This window comes from Xenopus laevis, chromosome 6L (genome assembly GCF_017654675.1).
Source record: "Xenopus laevis strain J_2021 chromosome 6L, Xenopus_laevis_v10.1, whole genome shotgun sequence".
Lineage (NCBI taxonomy): Eukaryota > Metazoa > Chordata > Amphibia > Anura > Pipidae > Xenopus > Xenopus laevis.
The window spans coordinates 8,864,908-8,881,828 of record NC_054381.1 but is presented as its reverse complement, the minus strand read 5'-3'; the positions used below and the strand labels follow the sequence as shown (position 1 = coordinate 8,881,828).

At 41.7% G+C, this 16,921-nt stretch overlaps 1 protein-coding gene across 1 annotated transcript in view; it reads left to right on the top strand.

The window, feature by feature from the left end:
• Window positions 1–300: 300 nt before the first annotated feature.
• gjc2.L (gap junction protein gamma 2 L homeolog) overlaps window positions 301–16,921 on the top strand; it is a 53,963-nt gene continuing 37,342 nt past the window's right edge. Inside the window, exon 1 of the mRNA XM_041565751.1 lies at window positions 301–454. The gene's annotated coding sequence lies outside the window, so the exon portion shown is untranslated. The remainder of the gene's footprint in view (window positions 455–16,921) is intronic.

The following is a 16,921-nucleotide window of genomic DNA, read 5'->3' as shown; positions in this document are numbered from 1 at the left end:
GCCCAAGAACTTCTAGTTACGGCTCTGCTTGGCACATAACCAGAGGAGCATAATAGTGTGACTTCTGCCTCTGATATGACTATAATAACAATGATTCAGACCAGGGAGCAGCCTGCTCTGTACTGCAAAGCTTTCAATCAGTGCTTTGTGTCCTAATGGTCCCCTCCAGGCCCAAGTCAACAATCTGCACAGGCTGTTGTTGCATGGGGCCCCCTATAAAGTCGCCCATTCATAGCCCAGTGCTGTCCTGGTACACTCAGAGCTGGGGAGCATGACATGATGGTTATTGTGTTTGGTGGGGAGAGGAGGCCTGGGCACAGGAGATAAATGCTAAATTGTGTTATTTCCTTCTCCTTCAGAGCTGAAGAGATCCCAGTCCGTCTCACAGATCTTTTGTCCCCAGGGGATGCTGTAACGGAACCCACGTCTACCTGCTTTTCTTCTTTGTGGAAAGGTACTGTACCCACTAAATGAACATAGCCTATGTATTAATCTGATTCTGCAGGTCACAATAAAGTAAAGCCCCCCAAGAATGTATATAATATTGTACACAGACAGGAGACTGGTGCTTCACAGGATAGTTATCATATAAAGGGCAAAAGTCTAGTAACCCATAGCAACAAAACGGTAGTTATCATTTATAGGTGTGGGGCAGGTGAATTTGAAAGCAATCATTTCATTGTTTAACATGGGTTACTACACTTTTTACTAATTTTACAGCATGGCCCGTATACATACTCATTTATCTTCAAGCCAGCAGCCAATGGGAGTTGTAGTTGGGAGACAACACCCGGGTTGAGGAATCACTAAACTAACAAGCTGGTTACAGTGAGCGGTGTGTTTGACAAGTATTTGTTGTGGTTGATAATGAATTTTGGCAGCTGGAACTATAAACCGGTTGATTCCCTGACTACAGGTTTGTTTGAACCCCACCGATTTCAGCGCTGGTTACAAAAGGTTGCGCTGAACAAAATAAAGGCAATAGAGTCAATCCCTTATTTTCTCTGTGACTGATATAGGTGATAAATTGCACCAGAGACTCAGATGTTATGTCACCGCTACATTACTGGCGTTGCCAGTAGCAACCAATCAGCAATTGTTTTGTATCAGTCCGTTTTAAAGGATAAGTAAACCTTTAAAATAAGTGAATGTAAAACTGACGAGGGGGCTATTCTTAGCACTTTTGCAATGTACATTCATTATTTATTTTCTTTTAATTCCAAGATATTAAGGGATACATGTGCTGTTAATATGAATGAATTTTGTTACAACAGCGCCACCTGCTGGTCAGTTTCCCACCAGTCTGACCACCAAGTAGTCAAGGAAGTTGTCAGGAGAAAGAAAGAGGCTGCTCTGATGTTCTTCTGCTTAGGAAAGATTTGAGAAAGGTTTCTAATTGGTTTCCTAAGCAGAAGAACATCAGAGCAGCCTCTTTCTTTCTCCTGACAACTTCCTTGACTACTTGCTGGTCAGACTGGTGGGAAACTGACCAGCAGGTGGAGCTGTTGGAACAAAATCCATTCATATTAACAGCACATGTATCCCTTAATATCTTGGAATTAAAAGAAAATAAATAATGAATGTAAATTGCGAAAGTTCTTACTTATCCTTTAAAGGAGAAAGAAAGGCTAAAATAAAGTAAGCTTTATCAGAAAGGTCTATATAAATACACCAGTAAACCCTCAAAGTAATGCTGCTCTGAGTCCTCTGTCAAAAGAAACACCGCATTTCTTTCCTTCTATTGTGTACTCATGGGCTTCTGTATCAGACTTCCTGTTTTCAGCTTAAACCTCCAGGGCTAGGGCTTGAGCATGCTCAGTTTGCTTCTTTCCCCCTCCCTCCTCCCATCCCTGCTGTAATCTGAGCTCAGAGCTGTAAATGAGCAGGGAGAGACTCAGGCAGGAAGTGATGTCACACCAAGCTAATATGGCAGCTTCTATCCTAAACAAACAGAGACCGTGTCTAGAGCTGTTTACTCAGGTATGGTAAAGCATTTTGCAGAATAAATATAGCGTTCTAGATTGCACTATTGTGGCTAATCTGTTGGCAATAAACTGTCTTGGAGCTTTCCTTCTCGTTTAACCATTGCTCCTACACAAGTGTCCCCTGTGAAGCAGTCAGCAGTGTAAATACAGAGAGGGGAATCAGAATGAGGGATTGAAGGATGTGCACAGGGTAGGGATGTTCTTTTTGCAAAATGCTTAAACAAAAAATAGACCATTTGTGAGGCAGATTTATCAAATAGGCAACTTTTAATTACTGCAATAAAACATCCCCTCCTTCATCCTATTCACATACCAACAGCAAAGCCCAAGAACAGAGAGAACCCTCTTTTATTCGTGCTCCTCTCATTAGAAGAAGTAACATGTTTCCATCTGCAAAAAAGAGGGAGACGGTGGCCTTCAGTCTCCCTCTCTTGCAATGGGACGGTGTAACTAAGTGCAGCTCTAGATGCAAGCTCCCGAGACTTTGTGACTCACAGTTCCCAGCCCTGCTCCTGAAAAAGCACAGACTTCTCTGAATGGAGTCAGAAAAATCAGAAGGAAACCAGAGAAGGTTTTAGAAACTTTGGGGGCCACAAGCTCGTTGTGGCGGCATTTTTTGGAAGAGATGGAACTGTGTACAGGTCTCGTAGTCCCAGATACTTCACGTTGCAGGCAATAAGGCAGCTTGGAGGAAGTCTACAACTTAAAGGATAAGTAAACCTTTAAAATAAGTGAATGTAAAACTGACGAGGGTGCTATTCTTAGCACTTTTGCAATGTACATTCATTATTTATCTTCTTTTAATTCCAAGATATTAAGGGATACATGTGCTGTTAACATGAATGAATTGTGTTACAACAGCGCCACCTGCTGGTCAGTTTCCCACCAGTCTGACCACCAAGTAGTCAAGGAAGTTGTCAGGAGAAAGAAAGAGGCTGCTCTGATGTTCTTCTGCTTAGGAAAGATTTGAGAGAGTTTTCTAATTGGTTTCCTAAGCAGAAGAACATCAGAGCAGCCTCTTTCTTTCTCCTGACAACTTCCTTGACTACTTAGTGGTCAGACTGGTGGGAAACTGACCAGCAGGTGGCGCTGTTGTAACAAAATTCATTCATACAAACAGTGCATGTATCTCTTAATATCTTGGAATTAAAAGAAAATAAATAACGAATATAAATTGTGAAAGTTCTTAGAATAACACTCTCATCAATTTTACATTTACTTGTTTTAAAGGTTTACTTATCCTTTAAGGTTTCTGAGTATGTTCACTTATTATCATCTTTATAATCATCATCTCTAGGGGGTGTAGTGTGACTGTGGAGAGGATGGAGTCACCCCACTTCCCTGCTTATTTATATCGACCAGTGCTGTCCAAATTATTACCCACACTAGAGAACACCCAAATCTAGAGTTCCATTACATTTCCTTTCTTCTGTGTGTGCTGTGTCTTGGTTCATATATATATATTTATGTTTTATTTATTGCGATGTTTGCTCACCCTTCCTCATCTATTATTGCGCAGTAGGAATCTGTAATACCAAAACTTGTTACCCAGAACATACAGCAATGTCAAACAAATTCACTTTTCTTTGTAGTGATATGGTACCTAGTATTAATCGTTGCTGATTGCAAAACAATATTATTGTTTTTTTTATGTTTAAATGTATATTAATAGCCATAGGGCCTTATGGTACCCTACATTACAATAATAAACTTTATCTGGAAAACCCTGGGTATCAAGCCTCACAGATAACAGAACTCATACCTAGATGTATATGCTCCAACCTTCTATACATTCCTAATTTTGAGCCAGATATCAGTTGGTCAGGCTCTCCTGAATTCCCCATGGGGCAAATGCAGTAAGATTCGTAGTTGCACCAGCGTCCGCTTCGCCGCACTTCACCAGGCGTATTTTCACCAGCGCTACGCAAATTCACTAAAATCCGAAGTTGAGCTCAAGGTTGCGAAGTTGCGCTAGCGTTAATTCGCCAAGCAAAGCAAAGTTACGCTAGCGATGATTAATTTGTATACGGCGCCAAATTGAAGTTACAATGGAGGAATATGTAGCATCACTACACAAGCCTGGGAAACCTTCAAAACAGCAAATAAAATTGTTATTTTGCCCTACACATGTGCCCACTGTATAGTTAAGTTGCCATGAGTCAGGAAATGTAGGGGGGAAGGAGGGGAGCCCCAAAATTTTTTTCGATCTTTTTCAGCCTATCACCCATAATAAAGAAAAAACGCCAGTGTTTTTTGGGACTTAAAAACATTTTTAACTTTTTTTGAAGCAATCCCTATCTACTCTATTACACTTCGCCTGGTCTGAGGTGGCGAAAGAAGTCTGGCGTAAAAGATAGCGTCAGTGAATTTGTGTAGTTACGTCCGTGGCGCAAATTCGCCAGGCGTAAGGGTGCGAAGTAACACTAGCGAATTTACGCCAGCGTCCGTTAGTGAATCGGCGAATTAACGAAAATGCGCTACGCTAGTGCATTCACGCTAGCATTAGGCGTTTCGTCGTTTAGTGAATTTGCCCCCATACGTGAGCCTATAAGTTGATGACTTGATATCAAGCTGTGTATAGACAGCTATGGATCCCCCACTCTCAATCTGTTGCTGAAGTCTAAATTCCAGAATTCTCCTGGGTCTTATGGAGGTTCAATAGAAGCTGAAGAGATGGTGGACTCATTTTGCATAATGCAGATTTCTGACTAGTATTTAGTAAACATAAAGTCTGAATTATTACACATTTATCTGTGGTACAGAAAGTCTTGGGCCTCTTTAATGAAGTATAAAAATGGTTTTTACAGCCAATACAAACCCCCAATCAATATACAGTCACCATGAAGGAAGAGTGATAAAAATCCTACAAGTTCATTATGAACAGTCCCAGGCATAACAGGAAGGTCACGTAAGTTTAATTTTATAGCAACTAATTTGATGTGTTTGCAAAATTAGACACACGCGTGCCTCATAACCTTTATTTTTACATGCTTTTAGGAAAAAATGACAGTTTGAGATGACCAAATTCCTGGACCAAAACTCCCGCCCTTCCCTATGAACTGTGCAAAAGCAGACAAAGTAAGAGCGGAAAAAAATAGTGTTTTCCCCTCCACCACTGGCCATTTGTGCATTGGAAGGAAAAAAACATTTACTTGCCTCTTTCACGGTCTACAAATGTCAGGCGTTGGAGGCATGCCACTTTGTATACAGTTTATTGTAGCTCCAAAAATACCTTTTAGAGAATCGTTATCCAGAGGAGAGGAAAGAGTAGCAAGGTTGTCCAAGATGACAGCTCATGCTTGGGAGGGGTCTTCCTGTCTTCCATTGAGGCATGGAAAAATTCTAAGGTTAGACATGCAGAACATGAAAAGCTGAACACTAAAATATGCCGTATAAAATCTGCAGTGTCCACAAAATGTTACCAACACTGAAAGTCACCATGTTCCAAAAAAAGTCTGTGCTATTGTCAACTATACCATCATACAATGAGGAAAAAACCCATGGTACTGTATATCTGTACAGCCCTCCAGTCTACTGTTCCTTTAGATTTGGGTGTTCTCTAGTGTGGGTAATTAGAATGCTTGAAAAAAAACTTCAGCCTCGTAGGGACAATGTCTTTTTCTGGTTTGTTCTCCAGATGAATGTTTTCATGGCAATTTCTACTAATGTCTCTTCAACTCGCATGGGCCGGGAAAACACTATAATAATAATGGGAGGATTTTATTGAAGGCAATGCACCAATGAAAATGCAATTTGATGAGAAAGCATTCATTCTAATTCAATTTTCCCATAGAGCCAGATGCAAATCAGCGAGAAAAACTTATCTTACTGTGTATCCCATGAAAACTTAAATATTAAAGTCTGTGGAGAAATACTGTAAGAAACTGATTTAGGCGAAACGTTTTTTTCCTTATATTGAATCTCACCCATGGGTTTTCACGTGATAAACCATAAAATACTGTTTTCTCGTTGAATCTGGCCCATTGTGAGCTAAATTGCCACTGGAACGCACCTTGTCACCCCAAAGCTGCACCTTGAGGGCAACTTTTTGTCCTTCTAGAGTAGAAGTTATAGACCACTTGTCACCATGATTCCCTGAATCAAAGCCGTGGGTTTCTTGTTAGTGGCCTTTAGGCTAAGACTGAGTGTAGTATCTGTTCTTATCAGTAGGTTTTTTTCTCTTGTTCCTTCTTCTGGAATGGTTTCTTTCATGCTCTTTCAAACTCTTGCCAGCCCAAGGCCTATGTAGTGGACTACACAAGGTGCTTTAAATCATAGCCCTATAAACACTGATAATCTTGATACCACCAGCTGGAAGTTGAGGGTGTACAAACACCACGGGGCAGATTTATCAAGGGTCGAATTTCGAAGTACAAAAAACTTTGAAATTCGAGCATCGAATAAAAAAACTTTGAATTCGAATATCGAATTTGACGTTTTTTCAGCAAATTTGGCAATCCTGTGGTCGAATAAAAATCGCTCGATTCGAACGATTTTAGCGATCGATCAAAGGATTTTTTTCCGATGTGTAAAGACTTACAAAAATGTTGTACAAGGTCCTCATAGGCTAACATAGCACTTCGGCAGTTTTCATTCGAAGTTTTTTTTAAAGAGACAGAACTTTGATTATCAAATGGTCGAATATTCTAAAGATTTTTACTTAGAATCAAAGTAAATTTGAAGTCGTAGTATCCTATTCGATGGTTGAAGTATCCAAAAAATTACTTTGAATTTCAAATTTTTTTACTAGAATTCACCTCGACCCTTAGTAAATCTGCCCCCACATGTTATGGATTTTATGGATTTTTTTTTTCTTATTTTGTATATCACTTTCACTTTGTTTTTGATTTTCAAATCATAGATCTGTGGGTGCTATGCCCATAAGGACTCCAGCCCTGACAGCCTTGACAACTTGGGGGGGGTCATGTGTCCTTTTTGCCCTACTTCTGGCTCTCCTTTAGGGCAGTGGCACACGGGAAGATTTGTCGCCCGCAATTCTTTATGTGCGGCTGCGGACGACAAATTTCCAGAAATGCATCTTCAGAAGTTGTCTCCTGAGGAAACATTGGACGAGTTAGCGATATGTTGGGTATACCACCAGCGATTTCAATTATTGGCAATGGATAGGCATTTAACATTTGTTGCCTGTAGCTGCACATAAAAAATTGCTGGCAACAAATTTTCTGTGTGCCGCTTCCCTTAGGGGAGATTTATCCCTGGGTGATGCTTAACTGGATCCCAAGGGAAAAAGACCCTTCTTAGCAGTCAGGTGAAGTAGACTATAAAACCCCTTGCCCCTGCAGTGTAGGACCCTTGCTATTTCAGCTCCTTTAGCTGGGAGAGTCGGGGAGAGAAGGGTCAATTAGAAACTTTTTTGACCCTTGTGTTTTATGAACCCAACTTTGGATTTGTGTCATGCGATTGACATCTGCAAGACAGAAAATTGTATCTACATCAATTTATTCTACATGTCAGGGTCCATAAACTCTGTAAACAGCAAAAAAATTTAAAAAAATACTTAATAGGATATGCTGTATTGAAAAGATTGACTCACAATATGGAAGAGCCAGTGTGGAATGATTGTGGCCAGAGGCAGATTTCTATATATAGAGACAGAACATTACACAGTATGAAAGACTATGAAAGAGATGTGTCTTGAGTGTTGGTCTGGGCATGGCAATGGGTTCGAGCACATGATATTCCAGCTCAGTAGTGTCCAGTCCTCAGGTCACTCCCACGGCAAATCATTATCAGCAGACAGTCGCACCCATTAACGTTCCACAGTGTTGTTTCTTCTTTGCAAACAATCATGTAACCTTAAGTTCCACAGCAGAGACTTGATAAACAGATGTCTGTAATAAGTATAGACTCAGACGCATGGCTTTTTTGGGGGGTAACATTTTTAAGATCTTACCAACCAAAACCATATTCACCATTTTTGGTGATTTTCATAATTCATTAACATTTGTTGTCTTGTTACTTGCAATGTGGGTGCGATTTTGGCCAAACTATTAAAAACATGGGATGGGGCAGGAACTGATGTTGCATAGCCAGAAGTTACTGTTTCGCATAGAAAATGGTTCATTTCATTTGAGAAAGTTACAGGAGACATCTCTTGCAAACTGTGGGGCAAATTCACTATGTGCCGAAGCGCCTAACGCTAGCGTCAATTCGCTAGCGTTGGTCATTTTCGTTACTTCGCAAATTCACTAACAAACGCTGGCGTAAATTCGCTAGTGTTACTTCGCACCCTTACGCCTGGCGAATTTGCGCAACGGACGTAACTACGCAAATTCACTAACGCGCACAGTGTACTGAACGCTACCTTTTACGCTAGACTGCCTTCGCCTCCTCAGACCAGGCGAAGCGCAATAGAGTAGATAGGGATTGCTTCAAAAAAAGTTAACATTTTTTCTAAGTCCCAAAAAACGCTGGCGTTTTTTCTATATTATGGGTAATAGACTGAAAAAGATCGAAAAAAAATTTTGGGGCTCCCCTCCTTCCCCCCTACATTTCCTGACTCATGGCAACTTAACTATACAGTGGGCACATGTGTAGGGCAAAAAAAAAAATGTATTTGATGTTTTGAAGGTTTCCCAGGCTTGTGTAGTGATTGTACGTATTCCTCCATTGAAATTTGAATTTGGCGCCGTATGCAAATTAACCATCGCTAACGTAACTTCGCTTCGCTTAGCGAATCAACGCTAGCGCAACTTCGCAACCTTACGCTACCCCTGAGCGCAACTTCAGATTTTAGTGAATTTGCGGAGCGCTGGCGAAACTACGCCTGGCAAAGTGTGGCGAAGTGCGGCGAAGTTACGCCTGGCGCAACTAAGAATCTTAGTGAATTTGCCCCTTTGACTCTACCCTTGGTCTGGATAGGATGTAGACATGGATTGTGTAATGGGATATTGGCTTCGTTTAATGGGATCTTATAAGCCAGTGATCCCCAAACAGTGGCTCGTGAACAACATCTCCTCACTAACCCCTTGGATGTTGCTCCCGGTGGTCTCAAAGCAGGGGCTTATTTTTGAATTCAAGGATTGGAGGCGAGTTTTGGTTGCAGAAAAAACAGGTGCATTGCCAAACAGGGTCTCCTTTAGGTTGTCAGTCCACATAGAGCAGTGGTCCCCAACCAGTAGCTTGTGAGCAACATGTTACTCTCCAGCCCTTTGGATGTTGCTCCCAGTGGCCTCAAAGCAGGTACTAATTTTTGAGTTCCTGGCTTGGAGGCAAGTTTTGGTTGTATAAAAACCAGATGTTCTGCCAAACAGAACCTCAATGTAGGGTGACAATCCACATAGGGGCTACTAAATGGCCAATCACAGCACTTATTTGGCACCCCGAGAACATTTTTCATGCTTGTGTTGCTCCCCAACTCCTTTTACTTCTGAATGTTGCTCACGGGTTCAAAAGGTTGGGGATCCCTGACATAGAGGCTACCAAATGGTCAACCCTGGAACATTTTTCATGCTTTTGTTGCTCCTTAACTCATTTTACATCTAAATATTGCTCATCGGTAAAAAAGCTTGGGGATCCCCTCTATAAACTGCACAGACATGCAAGACTTGGCTCCTGAACCTTAATAACACATATATTATTATTGCTGAGTGGCATCATTTTAATACAAACACAAAATTTAAGCAAAATAAAGTCAGATGACCATTTCCCTTGACCCAAAAGCAATTTCTGGTTTGTACTATTATCTAAAATTCCATATGTTGATTTAGAGAGGGCCTGGCAGACAGTTGACAATAGCACTGTCCTGTAAACTCAGCCCGGCCCATTGTTTGATGGGAGTTAAAAGTGGAGCCTGCAGACATGATTTTATTGTCTGTTTTTCCTGTGCCGGACAATGGCCTTGGTTGTTGGATGCACAGCTCGCTTCCTCTTATCCAATAGAATTTGGGAATGATGAGAAACCCTTATCTGATGAGGGTTATCGGAATAAATGTCATGAACCAAAATGTTTAGGTCGGCATAACACGGGCTTTCTCAAGTGGTTTGGCTGAGTCACCCCATGGGGGGGGGAGTCACTGTGTGGGTCTCTGTATGATCCCTTGACTCTTTTTGTGTGGATTTCTCAGTAACTGGAGCCCATATAAGCATGAAGCATTTAAAGTAACAATGTATCTTGGAAATAACTTGGTCAAATGTATTTTCTTTTGTTGTAACTTTTGGGGGGAAGGAAATCAAGTTTGTGATGCAGGAAGACTTCGGTTTTAATGGTTGTGGTGGGTACCCATCATCTTGTGTGGTCACAAGCCCTGCCCTGCCTTGTAATTATGCCTGTTGCCTTGATGACCAGAATGGAAAATGCAATTAATTGATGTGGGTTTGCTTCCAAAGTTTTAATACTGGAAAAAGAAAAAATATTGAACATGTACTTATTTCTTTTATGCCCCTAGCTACCATTAGGGTGTTACTTACTGTGGTCACACATGCAGAGATCCGCTCGTTATGTAAGATCTCCAAATAAGCGGATCTCTCTCAGATATGTCCACCTTGAGGTAGGAGATATTGGGTTGATCTGATCGTGAACCGTAGATATTGATTGGGAGAAGCCCGTTGGAGGGTCCCATACACTTCCCGATCAGCTGTTTGTTGGCAGCTTATATCAGTCCATGTATGGGACATGCAGTTTAGCTTTGCCTCAGCAGCTTATCTGGTTGGCCACAACCATACAACCTTTCTATTGATCCATTTATTTCTGCACCAGTCCTACTGATGGCAACTTGGTCTTACACAGAATAATACTGTCTCTAAGGAAGAATAAGGAAAGATTAAGCTTTTGTTTTGAGCTTTGTGTATGAATTGTCTTCCCATGCTATGGTAACGGGTGGATGTTAATGGAAGTCTTGAGGTGGCTAAGCCTCCCTGCTAGTGATGGGTAAATTTATTCGGCAAGAGCGAATTTGCCTGTTTAACCGCCGGCGAATAAATTAGCGAATTTGCTGCGAAAATTCATCTGCGTTGAAACAATTTTGATGACGTCGATGGTTTTGACGCAAGCGTTACAGTTTTCTCAACGCCGGCAAAGGTTCCGCCGCATTTAGACAATAAATGGACGCCCATTGACTTCAATGGGCGCCGGCGTCAACTTTGATACCGGCGACCATTTTGACGCAGGCGAGTTGTCACTGGTGTCAAAATCACAGTTTCACAATTTTTTCGCCAGTTTTGCAAAAACTTTATAAAAAATGTATACTCATAATAGCCTTTGCCAAAACAAAAATCACCTTTCACCTATAGTTATGATCTGCCCAGAATAATCCCCTTGGCTTTAGTCACAAGTTGGGCTATTAAGAAATAAAGAGGCTATCTTGTACCAGGAAGGCTCTATAATCCAACAGCCAGTAGAAGTTTAAGATTCCCCATAGAACCGGGTTCAGCAGCTGTAGTACTCCTGTAGTACCTAGTACCAGGTAGAACCAGTTTCAGCTGTAGTTCTCCTGTAGTACTCCTGTTTAATATGCAATAGGAAATATTATTATTATTATTATTATTATTATTATTATTAAATTGGCAGGGAGTCTGTTATTCAGGCAAAGGAACTTACCTGGCCAGGCTGGATATCTTTAACCAAAGCAGTGGGTCCGATTTGATCACTATGATTGAAGCTTAAAAGGAAATGCTAAGGGGCTTGATGGCAATTTTTGAATTGGCCTGGAAATAAAACACAGATCCGGAAGACCCTGATACTCATCAGTGATCCCCAACCAGTGGCTCATGGGCAACAGCATTTGGATGAAGCTGATTTGAGTGTGTGAATGTTATAGAGATCATAGACCAGTGATCCCGAACCAGTAGCTCGTGAGGAACATGTTGCTCACCAACCCCTTGGATGTTGCTCCTAGTGGCCTCAAAGCAGGGGCTTATTTTTGAATTCCAGGCTTGGAGGCAAGTTCTGGTTGTATAAAAACCAGATGTACTAACAAACAGAGTCTCCTGTAGGCTGCCAGTCCACATAGGGGCTACCAATAGCCAATCACAGCCCTTATTTGGCACCCCAAGGACTTTTTTTCATGCTTGTGTTACTCCCTAACTCTTCTTACATTTGAATGTGGCTCACGAGTAAAAAAGGATGGGGATCCTTGCTCTAGTTGATTGGTATAGCATGCTTGGAAATCAAGTTAGAATGCGCCACTCAAGAGTAATATTTAATTTCAAGCAGTGGTTCGGACTATAACTGTGGGGGTAGGTACTCAGGCCCGGACTGGTAATCTGTCCATCGGGCAAATGCCCGAGGGGCCGCTCTTCTCTGTCATTAAGTGGGCCGCAAATCGCAGCACAGAACGCACTGACAGGCGCAGAACCTTACACGTGACTATGGGCTTGTTCTCCATGGTGCAAACCGGCTCCGGCTCCCCGTCTCCGTTCCCGGTGTCTCCAGGCCCCGCCCCTTCCATGGGCACCGGTCACCGCTCCATCCTGTGTTATCCGCAGGCAGCTCACACTCACTTCCGCCTTCCTACCCAGCTGACACCGCCACTTCCGGAGAAGCTCCCCTGCGGCCATTGGGTAGAACCTGACAAGCTGGGGAGGAGGCGGGATGTCACGTTGAGCCGCAATAGGTGAGAGAGAAAAGGGCGTGATTGTAAAAACATAATCATGTGATTGGCCTTCTAGAAGAAACGTCATCGCCAACACGGCCATATTTGTATTGGGCAACAGCCTACCAGAAGGGAAGCTAAATGCTGACGATTTTACACATGCAGTGACTGACAGAATTACTCCTCTGACATCAGAGGGAGGAGCCAGTCACACAGTGAGGGAGTTGCTCAGTGACTGACAGAGTTACTCCTCCCTCCGTATGGGAGGGACTGACATCAGAGGGAGGAGCCAGTCACACAGTCAGTAGTTAGACTTCTGTGAGGGAGTTGATCAGTGACTGACAGAAATACTGTCCCCCAGTGGCAGGTGCAGATACTGCAGTTCAGTCCTTTCTCTTATATTTCCCTGAGCCCAGAGCCTCCTGTGCCGATACCAGACTGAGGCTGAGACAGTGGAGGGGCCACCGGAATATCATTCTAAGGACTTGGTTCCCCACAAAGGTGATATCCTTCCAACAGGTACCCTACCCTGGGCCCCGCCCACACTGGTGCTCAAGCCCCGCCCAGACCCCGCCCACTCCACATCACAGTTAAAAGACCACACAGACATCAGCGCTAAAAAAGTAACCTCCCCCCCCCACAAGTTATAAAAAGCTATTGATGGTCAGGGCCCCCTTATAAGTTAAAAAAAGATTGGCGCCTGGGCCCCCCATAAAAGTTTTTTTTTAAAAAATCATTTTTTTTGTATTCTCATAACTTTTCTTTGTTTTAGCCATTCTGTTTTTTTCCTTTCCCTTCTGCCCCCTCCCTTTTCCCTCCGGCAGGGATCCCCTTTAATTATGTCAACTGCACATGGGTAGAATACGTTGGGTCCTAACTATCTACATAGCAAGCCTACTATTAGAATGGAGTCCCAACAGGCAATAGGCTAATTCCATAATGATCATGTATATTGTCATGTTTCTTCGATTAATATGAATGATCAAATTCTTCAGCCCTTGTTTAATTTGTTTTTTCTTTATCTAATTTACTTTTCCATATACTCCACATATGTTATTCATACTTCAAAAATAAAAAATGTATATTTAATATTGGTATTGCCATAGACTAATATAAATGCAGGGAGGCACTAAAGTTGTTCACAGGGGGGCCTGAAAATTCCTTTGCAGTGGGGGTGCAAACTCTAGTTACACCACTGAAGTGTCATTTAGTAGTGTATAAGCGAAGCCATTCCTTACATATTAAGACACATAAAAACTGTAGATTATATTTCATAATGTACCCCCTACTTAAATTTATAAAGATATTAGTGGTCACCTCGGAGTTATCCTCATTCTTTTATATGGTCACATAACTCCTCGGTGACATATCTTTATAACTTACAGTAGGGAATACATTATCCACTATATAATATATATATATATATGTATATATACATTTGAAATGTGCGTGTGTGTAAGTAAAAGACCAGCACGCATTTATGTGTGGGCTGCTTTGATTTTTTTTGCCAGGGCTGCTTTTTACTCCCAGTCCGGCCCTGTAGGTACTTTTATGTATACCATACCTTGCCCTATAAGGGACATTAGAGCGTACCCCATGTGGAGCCAGGCAGTATGTTTGTAAATGTTACCCTGTCAATCTTGCATTCTTACCAGTAATTCAGAGAGAGAAATTGCAGAGGCAACTCTGATGCACGAGATTGAACTGCTTCTTCCATTCCACTATTCTCCATCAGGTCAAAACCAGTTCACTGTATGTTAGAGAACATTGCTGGCAATACATTGAGAGCATAAATCCGTCACCCAGTGTAACGGAACAGAATTCTAACTGGTTCCACAGCCAGACACTGAACACAGCTGGTTCTCTGGTCAGAAGGGAGATTAGTATCATGGCACAAAAATTCTCTTTATTAGGAACTGCTCACTTTTTCCACTTCTTACTCTTACGCCAAGTTTATCCGGGCATAAGCTAGCTGCCACCGTATTTGTGCAACTATATGAAAGTAAAAATATTTTTTTGTTACCTGCCTTGTCCTGTGTAACCTGAAATGTTTGGAGAGGGTGGAGGGTACTTGGCTACATAAGTAGAATTATTGCCCCATTCCTGGTAAGTCACTGGCTCGAACCACTGCATTTTAGTCCATAAAACATCTAAGTGACCTTCTTTGTCTCGGGCAATAACTTTAGAGTTCAGGAGTCTTAGGAATGAGACATGAGCTCATTCAGTTGGTCTTGTGTAAGAAAGGTGAAGAAAAACCTGAACCATAAATTCAAATTTAAGCAATGGAGTATCCAGTAGGGTATATAGAGCCACTAGGGGTTCTGCATATGGGCATCAGCAAGACCCCATGTATGGATACTTTGCATCTAATGTAGGTCAGGGAGGCCTGGTGAGCTATGGCTGGGTCTCACACAAACAGGAATTTCTGGGGGATACAAAACATTTAACCTGGAACATTGGTATTTATGTTGGATAGGGATATGTCTGGCAAACTGGGCTTTAATTGATTTAATGAACTGGAGATGTTAATAAATAGTTGGAGACAGCAGGGAGTGGCATAGTTGAGGGGCATGAACATCATGCAACAAGACATTGGTTGAGCCCTCGGGCACTAAATAATATATCACAAACATCCAGCACAAATGGAAGAATCAGTTTTCATGATTACATTACCTGCGATGTAAAACTGGGATGATGCCCAACTGAGAGTAGTCAAGTTCCAGGATGATAATCTGTGGGGCCGGTTCACTAACTTCGAGTCAAGGATTCGAAGGTAAAAAACTTCGAATTTCGAAGTTTTTTTTGGGCTAATTTGACCATCGAATGGGCTACTTCGACCATCGAATGGGCTACTTCGACCTTCGACTACGACTTCGAATCGAAGGATTCGAAGTAAAAATCGTTCGACTATTCGACCATTCGATAGTCCAAGTACTGTCTCTTTAAAAAAAACTTCGACCCCCTAGTTCGCCACCTAAAAGCTACCGAATTCAATGTTAGCCTATGGGGAAGGTCCCCATAGGCTTGGCTAACTTTTTTTGATTGAAGGATATTCCTTCGATCATTGGATTAAAATCCTTCGAATTTTATCGTTCGATTCGAAGGATTTTATCGTTCGATCGAAGGAATTATCGTTCGATCGAAGGAATTATCCTACGTTCGATCAAACTATCTGCGCTAAATCCTTCGACTTCAATATTCGAAGTCGAAGGATTTTAATTCCTAGTCGAATATCGAGGGTTAATTAACCCTCGATATTCGACCCTTAGTGAATCGGCACATGTGTGTCATGATCATAAGAACTGAATAACCAGCTATTCATTCGGCTTAGCCATGCCCCATTACACAGGATAAATATTTTAGTGTCTTAGTGGCTCCATGTTTGTATATTTTTCTTTTCTTGTAATGTTTTTTCTTATGGTATGGTTATCCTGAAAGATGTAATGTAAGATCCCAGAAGGATGATACCCACATAAATAGGGGGAATGCAAGTAGCCACCCGAACACCCTTATGCTCTCCAAATGGGATTAGCCCCGTGCATAATGATAGAGGTTTGGGAATCTCTGTCATAAATAGCGTAAAGATGATCAGCGAGTGGTTTGATGTGGATGAAATAATGTTTCCTCAACTACAACCAAGTGAAATAATATTTAGGGGGAGAATGGAACTGCCTCCGAACATTAGTGTTGCAGATCCTTTCTTTATACCTATGGTTGTGCAGTCAGTGACTATGTTTCCTTCATAAACCTTGGCATGCTTACATTTGTCTCCCAAATTAAACTCTCCTTATTGGTTATCTGATTTGTCTAATGCAGAAAAGTCACCCATGTTGTCCAGCTCTCCATTGAATTCCCAGTGCAAATGAAAGACTTCCACCATTTTCAAGGGAAAACGCATGAGAATGGAAATCTTGAAGGGATTGAAAACTGTTCCATATGGTGACATTGTCTTTGGAAAGGAAGCTTGTGTCTGCCATGGGAATATTCTAAGGAATATTCTAAGGATATCTGGCCCATTAAACAAACAACAACTCAAAATGTTGTTAAAGGGATCTCCCTGAATTTGTAGGGGGTTTGTCCTTATCATTTATTTGTTTATTTTTCAGGGGCAGTGTTGTTCCTCAACATATTTCCTATTTGCGCATGGTTTTCATTGGATAAGATAAAATATCTAACTGGATCGAACTGATTTGTTGATGCTCCGGTGGTTTGATTAGAGAATTAGAGATCTCCATACGTAACATATGCGTTTTCAAGACAGAGAGACCTTCGTTTGCAAGATGTTTGGCTTGTACTAACAGAAGAACCTGATGACCTTGCTAGAGCTTTAAGTAATGCATAATGCCACATATCATGACATCTATTATTTCCATGAGCTTTTTG